The sequence below is a fragment of the Balaenoptera ricei genome, chromosome 14 (assembly GCF_028023285.1).
Source record: "Balaenoptera ricei isolate mBalRic1 chromosome 14, mBalRic1.hap2, whole genome shotgun sequence".
Lineage (NCBI taxonomy): Eukaryota > Metazoa > Chordata > Mammalia > Artiodactyla > Balaenopteridae > Balaenoptera > Balaenoptera ricei.
In genome coordinates, this window is record NC_082652.1 from 77,368,598 (window position 1) to 77,385,641 (window position 17,044).

The 17,044-nt window shown below is 43.4% G+C and overlaps 1 long non-coding RNA gene across 5 annotated transcripts in view; it reads right to left on the reverse strand.

Annotated features, from left to right (window-relative positions):
- Nucleotides 1-15,587, reverse strand: part of LOC132348195 (uncharacterized) — a 34,705-nt gene extending 19,118 nt beyond the window's left edge. For 3 of the 5 annotated variants that reach the window (XR_009497376.1, XR_009497375.1, XR_009497374.1), the window contains exons 1-4: nt 15,032-15,587; nt 12,446-12,555; nt 4,407-4,454; nt 3,568-3,667 (exon numbers count right to left, since the gene is read on the reverse strand). This is a non-coding gene — a long non-coding RNA (uncharacterized LOC132348195). Of the gene's footprint in view, nt 1-3,567; nt 3,668-4,406; nt 4,455-8,365; nt 8,735-12,445; nt 12,556-15,031 lie in introns of those variants that run through there. The other 2 variants (XR_009497378.1, XR_009497377.1) reach the window with 2 other exon arrangements.
- Nucleotides 15,588-17,044: the final 1,457 nt, after the last annotated feature.

Here is a 17,044-nt window from a genome sequence, read left to right on the forward strand (position 1 = left end):
ACCATAAATAAATAAATAAATAAATAAATTAAAAAAAAAAAAAAAAAGAAAGAAAGCATAGGCTAAAAAAAATAGGGGCCAGGGATCATGTGGAAAGTGGAGTATGTCGATGTTTTAGCTTTTCTGCTTTCTGAAAATGTGTATGACACGGTGTTTAGATGAAAAGCAGAAAAGAGCTTCTCACCGTGCCTGCCCTGTTCTTTCCATTCTCTAGGGTGTTACTGTAGCACTTAACTAGAGAAAATGTACACACATTTATAGAAAGAGCTCTGGGCTCCTATACCCCCGTCAGGTTTTACCATTTGATTTACATTTAGTGAAATAAATTATAAACGTTTATAAAAGTCACCAGAGCAAAGTAATGGAGTGTCCTGAGGAAGAGGAGGAAGGGAATCAATTTTCTTAGGTGAGGAATACATGCCTCCTGGGCTTGTGAGGAATAAAATCCAAGGCATTCCAAATACAGCTGGAAATACTGTGGATGTTTTGGGTATCAGCCTTCTGACAGGCCTTATAAACGTACAAATCTAGGTTACAGTTGATTTCCATTTGTGAGGACCTCATTCATCATCATTTCAAATGTTGCCATCACTATATATTACCAGCTCCCACTGAGGCTTATACATCATATTGCCCGATTCACGGATGTTATGGAAGTGAGTTTGGTCCTCAGGTATATTTTAGGCCAGCTTTTCTTATCTCATGGTCTAAAGCCCAAAGGAGAAATAATGTTCCAAAATGAGTAACGCTCTATATTGAGGCTAGAGTGCGGTGGTTATCTGAGTTGAAATAAGCAGCAACAAAGCCAAAAAAAAAAATTAATGAAAACATGTTTTGTTCCTACTGGAATAATGCCCCTCTACGCTGTGTCGGCCAGCAGTGGTAACTGCCAATGTGCAGTCAATCATCTCTGAAGGGAAGAAGCAGCACACTGGTGGTTATTTGCATAAATTAAAAAAAATGCTCATTTAAATGGAGGTATCATCATATTCAAACCAAATGAGAATAAACTGTCCTTAAAATTAACTGACAGCAGTGCTTCTCACCTTAACTGCACATGAGGTTAACCTGGGGGATCTTTAAATGTTCTGATGCCCAGGCCCTACCCCTGATCAAAATACATCAGTATTCTGGAGGTAGGGCCCTGATGCTGGTATTTTTTAAGGCTTTGCAGGTTGTTATAACAGGCTGCCAAGGCTGAGAACTGCTGACCTAGCCTCTTGTTATCAAGGAGGTTACAGTTCTGGATGACAATATCACCGTCCTTTAGGAAAGAACCAGCCTATCAAGGAACCTAAAGGAAAGTGAGGATCATATCCTGAGTAGACAAACCCAGTCTTGGAGAGCTGGTGACCTCTCGACATGGAGATGCCAGTCATGGGACAGTACACATTGTTACTCATCCTCTAGCATGAACTTCTGGACGTGCTGCCCTGGCGCTGGGATATAAGTTCTGTGAATTGTTGGGAAGGCGTGCCTCACTGAATGCAGTCACTCCTCTGTCTGGACGTAGAGACAGAAACTTTCATGGTGTAAACTGACTGCATAGATGTGGTATTGAGTCAGACGTGCCCAGGCGCTAACCCTGGATGTGTGAACTTGAGCTAGCTTCTTAATTTCTCCAAGCCTCTGTTTCCTTATCTGTAAAATACTACAGACTGTATAGGATAGTTGTTGCTACTATTATTTTTTTGAGATGTAGTAACTGACATTATAATATAATAACATTATATTAGCTCCAGGTATATAACATAACGATTCGATATTGTATATATTGTGAAATGAGGACCAAGTAAGTCTAGTTAACAGCCATCACCATGCATAGTTACAATTTTTTTCTTGTGATGAGAACTTTTAAGATCTACTCTCTTAACTTTTAAATATACAATACAGTATTATTAACTATGGTCACCATGTCGTACATTATATCTCCCGGACTTATTTTATAACTGGAAGTTTGTATCTTTTGACCACCTTCACCCAACTGCTACTGTTATTTTATACAAAAAAACACTCATTACATTCTCTCAGCATAGATTTTTGTATTTGGTACTGAGATAAATAAAAGAGATTTACAAAAAAAAGACAAAGTGAACTTCCTTTTACTCTGCGTCTTATCTGGAATAAGTCCATAATGGAATCTGAAGATAATTAATATTAATTATGAACCCTGAGAGTACCTTCCGAATTGTCAATACAAAGGGTATTTAGTGTAGTTTATGAATTGATGTATTTCTATTGAATTCTCATTTTTAGAAAATTAATAATCTAAGTATGTTATATGAAGTCTTTCTGCTTATCTGGATATTTAATTAATCAGAAAGTCAAATTTTGAAACTGTGTTGAAGAATTCATGGTTGCAGATGTGGTCCCATGTTCTAAATCAGTGAAAAATGGGAGTGAAAGCAAAAAATGTAATCAGAGCAAGGATTCTGGTCATCTCCCTGGAAGGATCAGGAAACGTGTGTGTTGTGTCTTTGTGGCTGACAGGTTGTGTGTGTGTGTGTGTGTGTGTGTGTGTGTATGTTTCTTAAACTAGGATTCTGGAGATACTGATAAAATCCCTTCAAAATGAACTTATAGTGGCCAAAAGAAAAAAGTTTAGAACTAATAGCTGAAGTCCATAAATTCTAGACATAATGGGGGCAAAGTACATTTTATTTTTATTTATTTTTTAATTGTGATAATGACATTATAAATTATATAATATTTTTCATTTTACTACCTCAAAACACACTTTACAATCATGAGCTAATTAATCTTAAAACTACCCCTCATGACTTTATTTTTATGATCTGTATCCCCTGCAGGAGAATGAAAGGTAGAGTGATTACATGATCCATGTATTTAAGCAGGAGCCAGGAGTCTTGGATCTCAGTCTTCAATTTTTACCTAATCATTGGAACATTATTTGGCTAAAAAAAACCTCTTGAATAACCTTTTTGAACCAATTATTTATTTCAGAACAGTTTGATCATAAAAAAGAAATCTAGCATTTCCTTCCCTTTATTAAAAACTGTTGTCATGGAAATATTTCGGTTTCCTATGTCCTCCAGTAGCCTACATCTGAACAGGTCATAAACAAGCAGATTGACTGAGGTCCAGCAAAGTCTTTTATGATGGAAGTGAGGTTCCTAACGGGCCACGTTACAGAACTTTTCCAAAGTCCATTTCCCAGGATAAGGAGATAATAAAAGAAATCTTCGAGGCTTGGCTGTGCTCTATAACCATGGTTTCTTATCCTAACTGGTTTAGCTCTCTCCCTCCTTCTACACCAGATACACTAAATCCATTGCTCTTTCCCATGCAGAAGTCTTTTTTATTTTATTTCATTTTGATCGACTAATAAAAATGAAGATCTGTTTACTAGAAGTCCCATGGTGTCTCTTGGAGACTACTTACCCCAAACATTGGGAAGAGAAGATATTTTCCAAGCAGTTCAGGTTTGTTTTTTGCTTTTTAACCAAATGATTTCATTAACGGATACAGTCATTCATTTCATTCTGGCTAGGGAATCTGACCAGTACGTGATTTTATATTCAAAACAAAAACATCTTCCTTACTTACCTCAGTGTAGCAGTTAAGCATCACATTCTGTGAATTTGTTTAAACACAGTGGTGCAAGAGCGATCACAAAATTCAGCTCCGAGCAGGAATGTTTCATATCCTGAATGGGTAAGAAGAGGGAGATTGAAGGTGCTGTCTTAATTCATGCCTGAACCCATGACACCTACACGTTGTTTTATTTCATTCTGATAGAGTGTTCCTCCTAGATCCTGAGCAATCTTTGTCATGTATCTTTTTGCGAAACCACAGAAAATAAGAAATGAATTTTGTTTTGAGATATTCACAACCATCCTGGAACTGGATGACATGGGTGTGGGGGTGGGGTAAGCGTGAAAAGTGCAAAATTGGCTTTTTTAAAAAATAAATTTATTTATTTAATTTTTGGTTGCTTTGGGTCCTTGTTGCGCACGGGTTTTCTCTAGTTGTGGCGAGTTGGGGCTACTCTTTGTTGCGGTGTGTGGGCTTCTCATTGAGGTGGCTTCTCTTGTTGCGGAGCACGGGCTCTAGGTGCACAGGCTTCAGTAGTTGTGGCACGTGGGCTCAGTAGTTGTGGCTCGTGGGCTCAGTAGTTGTGGCACGTGGGCTCAGTAGTTGTGGCTCGCGGGCTCTAGAGCACAGTCTCAGTAGTTGTGGCACACGGGCTTAGTGGCTCCGTGGCATGTGGGATCTTCCCAGACCAGGGATTGGACGCGTGTCCCCTGCATTGGCAGGCGGATTCTTAACCACTGCGCCACCAGGGAAGTCCCCAAAATTGGCTTTTGAGACCATGAATCTAGGAAATGCATCAGACTGCTACCTATATCTTCATGCTTATTTGTGGGAAGAAACAATACACCTACCTTCAGGCACACACGTACATGTATGTACACAGAGCCAGTTCAGAAAGCCTGGAGCAAAACATGAAAAGGATTGTGTTTATGATCTAAGAGAAAGACCAGGATGGTTTGTGTAGACTTACAGCTTTCATAATAACATGACAAATCATTCATAAAATATCCTTTATAAAGCCAGAGCTGAAGGGCAAGAACAAATAGCTTATCACACTGGGTCAGATCACTGCCAACCAAGCCCATATCCTGATGGTGGCTTGAGGGGGCTGTATCGTGGGACACTGAAATTGCCCTCATGGTGTAAAATTCCAAAGGTTGATGGGTCCTAGTGAGACCCCCCAAAGGTTGTGGCTTTGCTGCGAGGACGGACAGTACGAGCCCTCCCTGAATCTATTGTCCACTGACTTAACTAAACACTGTCTTGAATTCATTTTCCTTCTGAGGCTATATCACTTCTGGGGCCAAGCTTCACAAGCTTACTGTCCATGGTGTCAAGTCTAAAACCACCTCTGTTAAATTTCAGAGGGTATTCATCTCGGTGTTCCAGAATGTAATGAACAGACTGGTCCTGTTGGAAAGGATCCAGTGGGTTAGAGAGGGGAGGGAATGGGGTCCAGGCCCCCTTGGGATGACTGATCCATAATAGGAGTAGGTAGAAGTAGGATGCGGCTGTGGTTGAGGAGATGTTTCTAGGTGCGGTCATGGGAGGCCTTTTTGATGGTTTCTGTTTTCTTCTAGAACCAGGAATCAAAGCCATCCACTGAGAGTGAGGAAGTAGAAGGGGCATTGGGAATATGAGAGCACAGATGAGTTGGAGACTATGAATTCACAGTGGGCAGAAACTCTTGGGCTTCTTTATTTTCTTCAGTGATTTTCAGCTACCCAGGTTCAGGCTCAGATAAAAGAGAAACAGCAGAAGACAGGGAAACACAATTGGGGAGTAACTGCAAGAACAGGACTGAAATGAGAGACTGGAATTTGTTAGACCAGGAGGGTGGTGACATGATTACCAAGAGGTCTCAGAATTAGAAGACAGCAGAGAGGATAATGGTCTTGATGATGACAAGGGACATGTGGGATTCTAAATTGGGGTGTGAGAGTCTGTGATCAGAGTTGGCATTTAAACCATTGATTCTGGAGATGGGAGCAATTTGGATGTTGACAAAGTCTAAGATGTAGAGAAGAGGAAAAGGCAGTTGGAAATGAGGAGGTCAAGGGCCTGAGAAGCCGGGAGGTTGGATGGACATCTTTGCATCTGTTCACTATATCCCAGGAATAGAGGTGGACGGAATAATCCACCTCTACGGAATCAGGCACCAAAGTCTTCACTCAGCATAGGTGTGTGTGGGGAGTGGGGGTCTGAGGAGGCGGCAGCAAGAAGGAGGAGGTAGGATGCCACAAGCCTCAAAGAAGTGCTTTACAGTTATTAAACTGAAACTTTAATGATAAACTGAAAAATATAATGGAATGTATTTTTAATGTGCTGCAGTTTTAACATAGGGTAGCCAATGCTATAAAATAAAAAAGACTTCTGATTATTTTATAAAGAACTTGAGTTTACATGATTATGAGAAATTTCTGTTACTATAAGAGCATAGGAGCTTTGTTTGTTTTATATTAATTGGAGTCGAGGCTTCATGGGGCAGATCCTGCAGACCATGCAGAGTGAGTGGCCGTTAGCTAGCAGGGCTTACTGGAATTATCTATCAGAAGGTAACAAGACCATTTCCCCAGGCTCTGTTTCACCCATGAGAAGGAGAAGATTCCTTCCCCGTGGTCCAAAGATACTCGGTTCTAGGAGAAAGGAAAAGAGAGGAAAAGAAATTGTTTTTGTGACATTCCCTAAGGGTAGTTAATAAGAATGGTCTTAGAAATCTTCCTGCTGAAACAGGTGGGGAGGCTTCAGATAATCTGAAGTTCTTCACCATCACAGCCTTCGGATGCCCAGAAATTTTGCTTTCACTTGGATGCTTTGCCAGTCTCTGTAAATGCTAAGAATGGCCAGGCAGCCAGTGTGTACAAGGCTTGATGCTTGTCCCAAAGTGCTTCTCTGGTCACTAGCCTCCTTTCAATAAGTAACACCTGCCCTTTTCTTGCAGCTCTCCATCACGGCTGGCCCCAGAGAATTCCAGAGGCATCCACGCTGCCCGGAGCACAGGGAGAGTTCTCTGGGCATGAAACATAACACCAAGAGCTGTTTTGTCGTAGCACAGGCGTGAGTCCTGGTGATCTTATTCCACTTTTACAGTTCAGAATCACCTTCTAAAAACTCCTGCTTTGTTTCCAGGTGATGGGCTTCAGATTCCCTGAAAAATCTAGTAGGTTAAGCAGAGAGACCAGAAGCAGACTATGGTGCAATCCAAACATGAATTCAGTAAATTGCCCTGAGTTCTTGGATATGAAGTTTTAAGAAATGCTTACAGCTGCTTCCATTTGATACCCCAGAGAAGAAGGTTCCTGATTATCTACTATCTTACACAGTTTACAGAATTTTGAAATCTGGACAAACTCTGAGATTGTCTCTTCCCATCACCTCATTCTTAAAGGTCTGAACCTGTGTGGGCATCTCTTGTCCTTGTGTGTTCAATGGCCCCATTTCATTTGCGGTCCTTCCCTGCTCTCATGCCATATAACTGTCAACTACTCTACTCTGTCCTCCCCTCCCCCTTGCACTGGGGTGGGACAGTGGCCCAGGCTGAACCTACCTTGGTTTGATAGAACAGCTTGGGCTGCAAGCAATCTTCTCATTTATTATACAGAAAGAATCAGGCTGTAGAATGAAGCCAAGTACGCACAAGCAGAGCCCAGTGCCAGAGCCCTGATGATATTGTCTGTACTTCTGGATTCAGGCATGTTTTCCTATTTGCATCCAAATGGTAGCCCAGGATAAACATGGTTCTGCACTTTGCTTTCTTTGCCTTTTAGTTAAACAATATAACCTTGAGATACTCCATATCAGTATAGATAGAGAGAGCATCCTCATTTATTTTTACAACTACCTAGTACTTCATTGTGTGGATGGATCAGTAATTGATTCAACCACTTCTCTATTGACGGACATCTGGGGTTATTTCCAACCTTCTGATATTTCAAATGCATGTCACTTCATATTTTCCCAATGCTGTTAGCCTTAGAAGTAGGATGACTGGATTAAAGTACCAGTGTAATTTTTGCCAGATATGGACACATTCTTCTCCACAGGGATTGTTTTGCATTCTAACCAGCAATATGGGAAAGTCTTGTTTCTCCAGTATCTTGCTCACAGAGTATGTGGTCAAACCTTTGGTTTTTTTCCTTTCCAGTATTTTAATCCTGTTCTGTTAAGTTCTGCCCTCCTTGGCAAGGCAAAGCAGCTGCTCACCAACATGCATAGTATTGACTTGATAAGACTGGGGAACATTCAGTGGGGTTGTTCTGGAGACGCTAGTGAACAGAATCTAGACTAGGTGGAAGAGTCATCTCTGTTGGGGATCAAGTTATGACATAATCAGTGACATTGAAAGAATAGCCCATAACACTGGAAGGACGTAGGGGTAGAGGTGGGGGGAGTGATCGCAGTGAGCAGTATGGGGGTTGCATTCGGAGGTGAGAGATGGGAAAAACTGTAGAGAACACTTAGGGTGTTTGTCCCCTGCTGTTAGCTGTGTGAGTTGGTTTGGTTTATCTCAAGTGCTAACTCATGAAGTGTGAAGCCACTAATAATTAAAGAGGATTTCTAGTGTGTGAAAATCTTTCTCTTTTCCAATCTTCTGGGAACTAAATCATCTCAATGCCCCCACCTCCACTTCATCCCTTTTCCAGCACACAAGTGAAAGCTATTTCAACATTGTTAGGGAAAGCTTCACAACTGTTCGCTGTTTACTAACTTTGCCTCAATCTTCCCATTTTTTTTTTTTTTTTTTTAAAGCACTTTTCTTTTTTTTTTATATAGCTACTTTATTTATTTATTTTATTTTATTTTTGGCTGTGTTGGGTCTTCGGTTCATGCGAGGGCTTTCTCTAGTTGAGGCAAGTGGGGGCCACTCTTCATCGCGGTGCAGGGACCGCTCTTCATCGCGGTGCGCGGGCCTCTCACCATCGCGGCCCCTCCCGTCGCGGGGCACAGGCTCCAGACGCGCAGGCCCAGCAGCTGTGGCTCACGGGCCCAGCCGCTCCGCGGCATGTGGGATCTTCCCAGACCAGGGCTCGAACCCGTGTCCCCTGCATTGGCAGGCAGATTCTCAACCACTGCGCCACCAGGGAAGCCCAATCTTCCCATTTTTAATACAAATAATAAAAGTAGAGAAAGTCATTTTAGAAGCATACTTTCAAAATTTTATCAGTGGAGTAAAGGAGTTCTGAAAAGAAAGGACACATTTCACCCTTTAAGTAGAGAGTTTTCAAGTCACTTAGATTATTATTTTTTTAAAAAATCAATAAACTTGTCAAAACTGTTCATTAAAGCAGCTGTTTCAGAACTTCTATCACAGAGTTGAAGGACATAATTTATTGCTTCTTGCAAATGAAAATACAATGTGAGGAGGAAAAAAAAAATCATTCCCTTTCTACCAAAAAATTGGACTCAAATAATTGAGCGTTTGTGGCATCCAGCAAAGTATAGACTGAAATTCACCACCGCACTTCTTGTGGTTGGCTGAATAATGGGCTCCAAAAATATCTAGGTCCTAATCCCTGGAACCTGTGAATGTTACCTGGTCTGGCAACAGGGTTTGCAGGTGTGATTAAATTAAGGGTTTTGAGATGAGGAGATTATCCTGGATTGTCTGGGTGGGCCCTAAATGACCTCACAAGTGTCCTTATAAGAGGGCAGTGGGAGATTTGACTACAGGAAGAGAAGGTCATACGACCTCAATGAAGAGAGAGAGATCTAAAGATAGAGGGAGGGGCCCTGAGCAGAGAAGTACAAGGAATGCAGGTCTAGATGCCAATGGATTCTCCTCTGGAGCCTCCGGAGGGGCTGCTAACAAGTTGATTTCAGCCCAGTGATGCTGCTTTCAGACTTCTGGCCTCCAGAATTGTAAGAGAATACATTTCTATTGTTTTAAGCCATCAAGTGTGTGGCGGTTTGTTACAGTGGCCATAGGAAACTAATTTATACACTTCCAAATTTCTAGGAAATAAGAATTTGGTGTTTGATTTTAAAGTTTACTAAGTAAGTTAATGGAGAGGAATAAGAATGTAAAGGCATTATTTAAAAGAACAAATATGACTGCCTCTTTTAGGTAGAAGAACATAACTGCATTACATTTCAAGTGCCGCACTTGTAAATAAGGTCAGTCTAGCTACCCTGAAGGGTCTCCCTGCTGTAAACTATCCTGACTTTTTAAATGTATTGTTAGGCTTATGTTAAGTAACAAATTAAGGCCCGGAGGTTTCATATACTAGTCAGCTTTGGCTTGGATAATGATAATGATGTGTAGCAAAAATCTCAAAACTTCAGTGGCTACAACAATAAATACCTCTCTCTAGTTCACACTGCATGTTGGCAGCTGTAATTTGGGTGACCTTGCTCCAGGTTGCAGGTCAAGTTCAGGGCTGTTTCTTGTGTGTCCTTATGGTACCCAGGTTTAAGGAGTGACCCTCACCTGGGATGGAATGTTCTCATGGTGTAGGGCAGGAGCACAGAAGAGGTGTCAAAAACTTGCAAAGCCTCTGTGATCTCTGTTTTGAACTAGTCACACTGCTACTTCTGCTCATATGCCATTGGACTAAGTAAGTTACACGGTCAAGTGCATTGTCATTGGGGCAGGAACATTTATTCCTCCTGGAGGTGAGGAAGTGTATATCTGCTGAACAGTTATAATGTGTTCCATACCCCTCCACCCTAAAAAAAGTTACCTGAAACCAAAGAATGATGCAGGAAGCAGCAAGTAAGTGCTGTATCAACACTGCAATTAAGGGGAGACTAATTTGGGGGGCTAGTGACTGAACCTCAGGCTTCTATATGAAACCGAGGCTCCCAAATGGGGCTAAAGTGGTCCCAGGGTGGTAGTGTTCCCTTAGCAGAAACAAACACAAAGCCACTTTGGATTTCCAGAGACAAAGATTAACCAAATAAAATCACGACCAAATGAATTCACATTAAACATACGTGGAATGAAGTCTCAATGAGCAAGGGTCAGCAAAAACTAAGGAAGACATATTCCAAACTTTTAGATATGACTTAGCAAAATATAAAATAATTAGTTATGAAATGTTTAATGAAATAAAATTTGGAAACACAAAATAAAAAACTATAAACAATGACGAGGCTGGGACTCCCCTGGCAGCGCAATGGTTAACACTCTGTGCTCCCAATGCAGGGAGCCTGGGTTTGATCCCTGGTCAGGGAACTAGATCCCACACGCATGCAGCAACTAACAGTTCGCATGCCACAACTAAGGAGCCCACAAACTGCAACTAAAGAGCCCGCCTGCCGCAACTAAGACCCAGCACAACCAAATAAATAAATACATAAATAAATAAAATATTTTAAAAAAAGAAAGAATGACGAGGCTGATTTGAAAAAATTTCAGTAGAACTTTTGGACATGAAAAATTTGATCATTGAATAAAAAACTCAACTGATGGGTTAAACAGAAGATTAGACTCAACGAAATACTTAACAAAGTGGAAGAGAGATCTGAAGAAATCACTCAGAGTGCAGCATAGACAGACAAGGACATACAGTATGTTAAAGGGGTTAAGAGATACCGACAACAGAATTAGAAGGTCTACATCTGAGTAACTGGAGTCCCAGAAGGACACATATAGACAATGGAGAAAGGGCAATATTTGATGAGATGACAACTGAGCATTTTCCAGAAAGGATAAAAGATTTAAATCACAGTGCAAAGTATAATTAGACAGGATAAATAAAAAGAACATCACATATAGACAAATTATAGAAAATTTAGGACATCAAGAACAAAGAGCAGCTAAAGATAAAGCAGATGACCTACAAAGGAACAGTAATTAGACTAAAAGCTGCCCATTCATCATCAACAATGGAAGCCAGAAATCAGAAGAATAGCATCTGCAAAGCACTGAGAATGAGACAACCATTTACCCTGGGCAAGACTATTGAGTGGTTTTTCTTAAGGGTAGTTCCATTCCCCCAAAAACCCCCCAAATAAATTAATTTCAGACCTACACTTCAGAATGGTAGGGGTGGGTAAAATTAGTGACACTAGTCACATTAACAGCATTGATTTACATCCTTCTACATTCCACAACGGCTTTCAGTCTGCTTCTAATACATAATTTTCACCATCTTGCATGAATGAGGGTAGACATTTTCAGATAAAAAGAAACTGAGTTTATCACCGATGGACTTTTACTAAAGGAATTTAAAAGGGTGTCCTTAAAGAAGAAAATGATCTCAAAGGAACGTCTAAGAAGCAACAAGGAATTCTTAGAAACAAAACCACAAAATATATTGGTAAAGCTAAAAAAATTATATATAAAAATAATATCTAATTTGGTGGTTTAAAAAAAGTACAGAACGAAATTGGACAGTAATACCACGGAAGGAGTTGATGATCAAAAAGAGTGTCTTAAGCTTCTTGTATTGTTCAGATGGGGGATTAAGATATTAACTTTTGATTTGTCAAGTAAGGTATGCATGTAAAATGTCCAAGGTAAACAGGAAAAGAACAGAAAGGCAGTGATTAACATCCCAAATATAATAAGAAAATAAAGAACAATAACAGCATAATTCAATAAAAAGATGCATGAAAAATAAGAAAAAAAACAGTAAAAATGTGAAAACAAACATTTCAGAAATATTAATAAGTGATAAAAGTAAATAGCTAATATAGTCAGATAAAAGGCAGGTATTTTGTTAGATTGGAAAAAACTGGAATCATGTACCTATATCTCAGCTATTTTATTATTTTTAGGGTGCTAGAATGAATAGCACACAGGTGTTCAAAATGTGTTTCTTAAAAAGCCTAGCTATTTTTATACAAAATGATTAGCTATTTACAAGTCATTGTAAATTTTGCTACCCACCTTTATATTTGTCAAAAGTTTGAAGTATGGTTTATTTGCCTGTATAATCATACACACCTTAAATCTGTGAGATTCCTCTATGTATCAATGAATGTCTCTAAGTTCCAAGATGACACCGGGTTTTACAGGCACATGTCCATCTTCAAAATGTTTGCTTCATGAGCTTTCTTTTTCAAGAATACAAAATACCAAAAATTGAAAAGAAAAAAAAATACAGTGTTATTTATATGAAACACGCAGATATGTGACACTGTGTGTTCTCTTTGGGCACTTCCCAGACTTAAGATATACATAGCTTGCTAAGCCAACTCAGTCATTTGTAGAGGCTTAGCATTAAAATGTTCCCTGTTTGTGATTACCCATTGTACTTTAAAATTGTTCTTGCTAATTTTTCATTTCTGGTGATCCAAGTGAATAGCATTTACCAAGCACCCACAGTATGAAATCTAAGATGTTAAAGGGAGCCTCCAAAGGCAACAAAATGGAAGAAATTCCAGAGATGAATCTACAAGTTAGGTTCTGTATAATTGTTAAGTAGACGTGAAACTGACTGGAGGATGAAAGGACAGTTTTGCTTTGGATAAGACTGCAGAAGAGTTTCTCTTAAGGGTTGTGCTCCCTGAACTACCCCCCTGCAAGAAATTGGACTAATCTGAGACTTCAGAGTGGTAGGGGGTGGGTAAAACTGCTCCCTGATACTAGTCACACCAAGTATATTTGTTTACATCCACAAAGGATTTGAGTATGTTTAAAACATGTAATTACCTCTAAACTGAAAAAAAAATGAAAAGATCAGGATCATGGAAAACGTAAAGAATATCAGTCTAAGCCAGAGATCCCTAGATTTTGCTGTGCATTAGAATCACCTGGGGAGCTTCTAAAACTGATGCCCACATGGCACCCCGCAGCAATTAAATGAGCGTGTGTAGGGGGTGGGAGGTACAGAGCAGTGATTTTAAACATCCCCAGGTGTTCCTCTGTACAGCCAAGTTTGGGAACCACTGGCCAGGCCTGCCATTCTCAATCTTACAGGGACATTAGCATCACCTGGGAAGCTATTGAAACTACCATTGCCTGTGCTCCTATGAAAGTTACATCGGTCCTGTGAACCAATGAAATCATATTCTCTTAGGCTGGCCACTGGGTGCCTGGTCATTTTAAAGCTCCCCAGATGATAACAATGTGTATCCAGGGGTGAGAACCACTGTACTGGGGGAAAGCTGGTACATAATTACACAGGGGATTGATTTTGTTGTTTACGGGGTTCTTTTATGACTTAGGGCCATAAAATGGGTCCTGAGTTTCCTGGTGGTTAAAGTTAATAGAAAAACAAAATTAGGTGAAATAATTCTTGTCATCCGTCATGGAAAAGCTTACCAGTTCCTTAGAAGAAAGCTTTTCCTCCTAGGTCTGAAATAAATGTCTTGTTTGAGTCTTCTTACAGGAAACACTGAACGTCAAAGATCATGATTTCATAAACACCTCTACGATACATGACATAAGGCAAGTTTCATAGTGTAGTTTCTCATAATCATCCTTTAGGGAAAGCCAAGGGCATGACCCCAGAGCGCAGGCAGGTGTAGACTGCCCTGGTGGGGTTGTTGGAGCAGAATCATGGCAACAGGACAGGGAGAGGAAGTAGGACACCCTCCTACAGCTCCCAGATGATACAGCCTCACCCAAAGGTAAAGTCCAGAACTGTGCTCCTCTAGGGCTGTAGGAAGGGTGTCCTGTGGAATTAGAAATTATAATTTTCTATTAGAAAAATTTTAAAAAGATTACCCTCCCTCCCATAATATAAACTGGACAGAACTTGACAAAGACCTGGCTAGCGAGGATAAAGACACAAGGACTCCTATACTATGTAAGTCACAGGCACGGTGAAGAGCATATTAGAATTGGGGTGTGCGCCTGTGTGTGTGTGTATTTGTAAATCTTTATGAAAAGAAAGATATTCTAGGCCTGAAAAGGTTGAAAAACTTTGGTCTGGACAGAATGTACAGAGAACTGTCTTTTGAACTGTGCCTCCCTAAAGATGATTTTTTTTCTCATTTGGGCTTTTGTGGCATCTAAGTACTGTGGACTTAAATGGCTCAAGATAGGTGGGGAAGGCTTCTGAGTACGGGGTTGACTTCAAGAGGCTTTGTCTTGAAAGAAAATCTTGAGTATGGCACACATTTAAGCCACAGTAATGTCGCAGGGAGGCAAAGGAGAGCTTACGTTAGAGGATGGGTGTTTCCCTTCTTTCGAAAATGATCTAGATGGGCACAAACAGATACTTAGCAAAGTAGCTGCGGTTTGGATCACGTGAGTTCTGCTTTCTGAAACAACTAACTTGAATGAAAATCCTAAAGGCACCCTGTGAATACCAAAGAGGGCACTTTGATGTTTTTTCAGAGGCAAATGCATGTTGTTTCTGTTTTCTTTTTGAACCCACAACTGTACTTAACATCTAAATTTAAGGAAAGGCTACCTGAAAAAGTCGAGTGACGAATTTCTCTCTTATTTAAACTAGTCTCTGGCGTTCCTATAAATCTGATGGATTAAATGAACTGCTTGCTAGAGAAACAGTAGCTGGGATGTGGGAAGAATCCTACCGTGCCTAATAGGACGTCTTAATGGTTTGCATATGCAGAGGATTACCTTAAACTTGAGTCTGAGACTTCACGTTGCGGCTCACAAAAGAGCTGCCTTTTATTCGAAGAACCACGCTGTTTTCGAGTGGGCGGCTGTGTACTCAGAGCGGGCGCTGCGTTGGTTTTGTTCCGTGTAAGGTTGACAAAGCAGTGGCGACTTGCGGCCACACCGGGGCAGCCTCTTGCCGGCTGGCGGCCGGGCCGGACGGATCGGCTCCGGGGAGCCGACAAAGCACCCAAGTTGGGCTTGCCAACAATTTAAAGGGGTCCAGAAACATCCATCTTCCCCCCTTTAACAATTACGGCGAGCTCAGGCGTCTTGGTGAAGAGACCTCGGGGAAGAGAAATGGACTTACTTGTGGAAAATGCCTTCAGCGGCCCCAAATGCCCAGCCCGCCCGCTCCCCGAAGCGGAGGGAAAGCGGGAGCGGGAGGGGAGGGTGGGTCAGCTCCGAGGAGACCCGCTTCACGGCTGGGGAGTCCACGGGGAGCCGCAGGGGAGCGAGGGGGTGGGGTGGGCGCTGGGACCGAACTCCACCACCCCCGCGCCCGCGGCCCGCCCCCCAGCCCGGCCTGTGATTGGCTTGGGGGGCGCGTGTGCCCGCCCCGGCGAGGCGGGGAGGATCCCCTCTGAGCGCGGGGCGGGAGGAGGTGGAGGAGGGGGCGGAGAGAGCGGGGGCCGAGAGGGAGCGAATGTGGGGGCGGGCGAGCCGGGTTCCACAGATCAGAGAGCAGGCTCGGAGAGGGGCGGAGAGCGGCGGGCGAGCTGGGAGGGAAGGAAAGCCCGGCGGGCGCTGCGCCGCCGCCGCCCGCTGCACTGCGCGCTCTCGGGACCGCCGGCCCGCAAGGCCCCGCAGCCTTCCGGGAGGAAGCGGCGCAGGCAGCGGCCGGGGCGCGCGCGCTCGGGCTCCCTCACCTGCCGGCGCCCGGCGGGACGCGCGCAGGGCCGGACGGCCCCGGAGGAGGAGGGAAGACCTGGCCGCCCGCGCCGCAGCCCAGCAGCCCGGGAGCGCGTCTGATCCCGCGCGGGGGGCCGGCTCCATGGCGACCGGGCTTGGGGAGCCGGTCTACGGACTTTCAGAAGACGAGGTGAGCGGCGCCCTCTTCCCGACGGGGCTCCCCGGGAGGTTCCTTTCCGGCGGCAGCAGGGAGTGGGGACTGGGACGACCCCTTGGGTGCGCGTCCCCCGCGCCTGCAGGGGGACCCCAAAGGCGGGAGCGTCCGGGAGCGGGGTCCCGGTGGGGCGCTCGCTTCTTCCGCCCTGCGCCTGTCGCCCCTCCCCTCCGGCCCTGCGCATTGTTTGTAAATAAAGCGGCGCGACGCCCAGCGAGCCTGGGGTTCACTCGCCGCTCCCCGCCTTTGGGTGGAAGGAGGGCGCGTGCGCTTCTCGGCCCGCGTGTTCCTTTTCTCCAAGCCGCGTCTCCTGGGGCTGTGGGGCAACTTTCCGCCTTTCACCCCTGCAGCCCGGGAGTCCATGACGTGTGTCACGTCTGGGTCGCGGCTGGAGACCCGCGCCGCGCGGGGGAGCCCGGGGCCGCGGCAAAACCTGGATTGTCTCCCCCTGGAACTTTCTAATGATGGTGTCAGCAAGTGTTCTGATGCGTGTGTGCTTGTTACGGTGGGAGAGAGTGAAACGTTCTGAGCTGTGCGTGTCCGACCCTCTGTCTTGCAGAGTCTAAAGCCAGGCGTGTGGATTTCGGGGTCTTTTTGGTGGGGGGAGGAGATCTAGGATGGGGGCAGGTGCTGCTGGAAACTTGGGGGAAGCTTGCAGCCCTGCCATTTTTTTTTTTTCCTCTCTAGGATCCAGCACCTCCGGGGTGGGTGGAGAGAGGAAAGCTCAAAAGCTCAATTGATCCTTTTTATTGATGAAGCGAATTAAGTAAGCCACGCCCCCGAGGCTGTCGGTTCGCCTGGAAAGGGCTTTGTTTTTACCCTCACTCTCTCCTCGCGGGTTCCCACTCCCCCCTTTTGAGAAGATCCTGCTACATCACTGCTTAGACCTCTCCCGACCAGCCACGCTC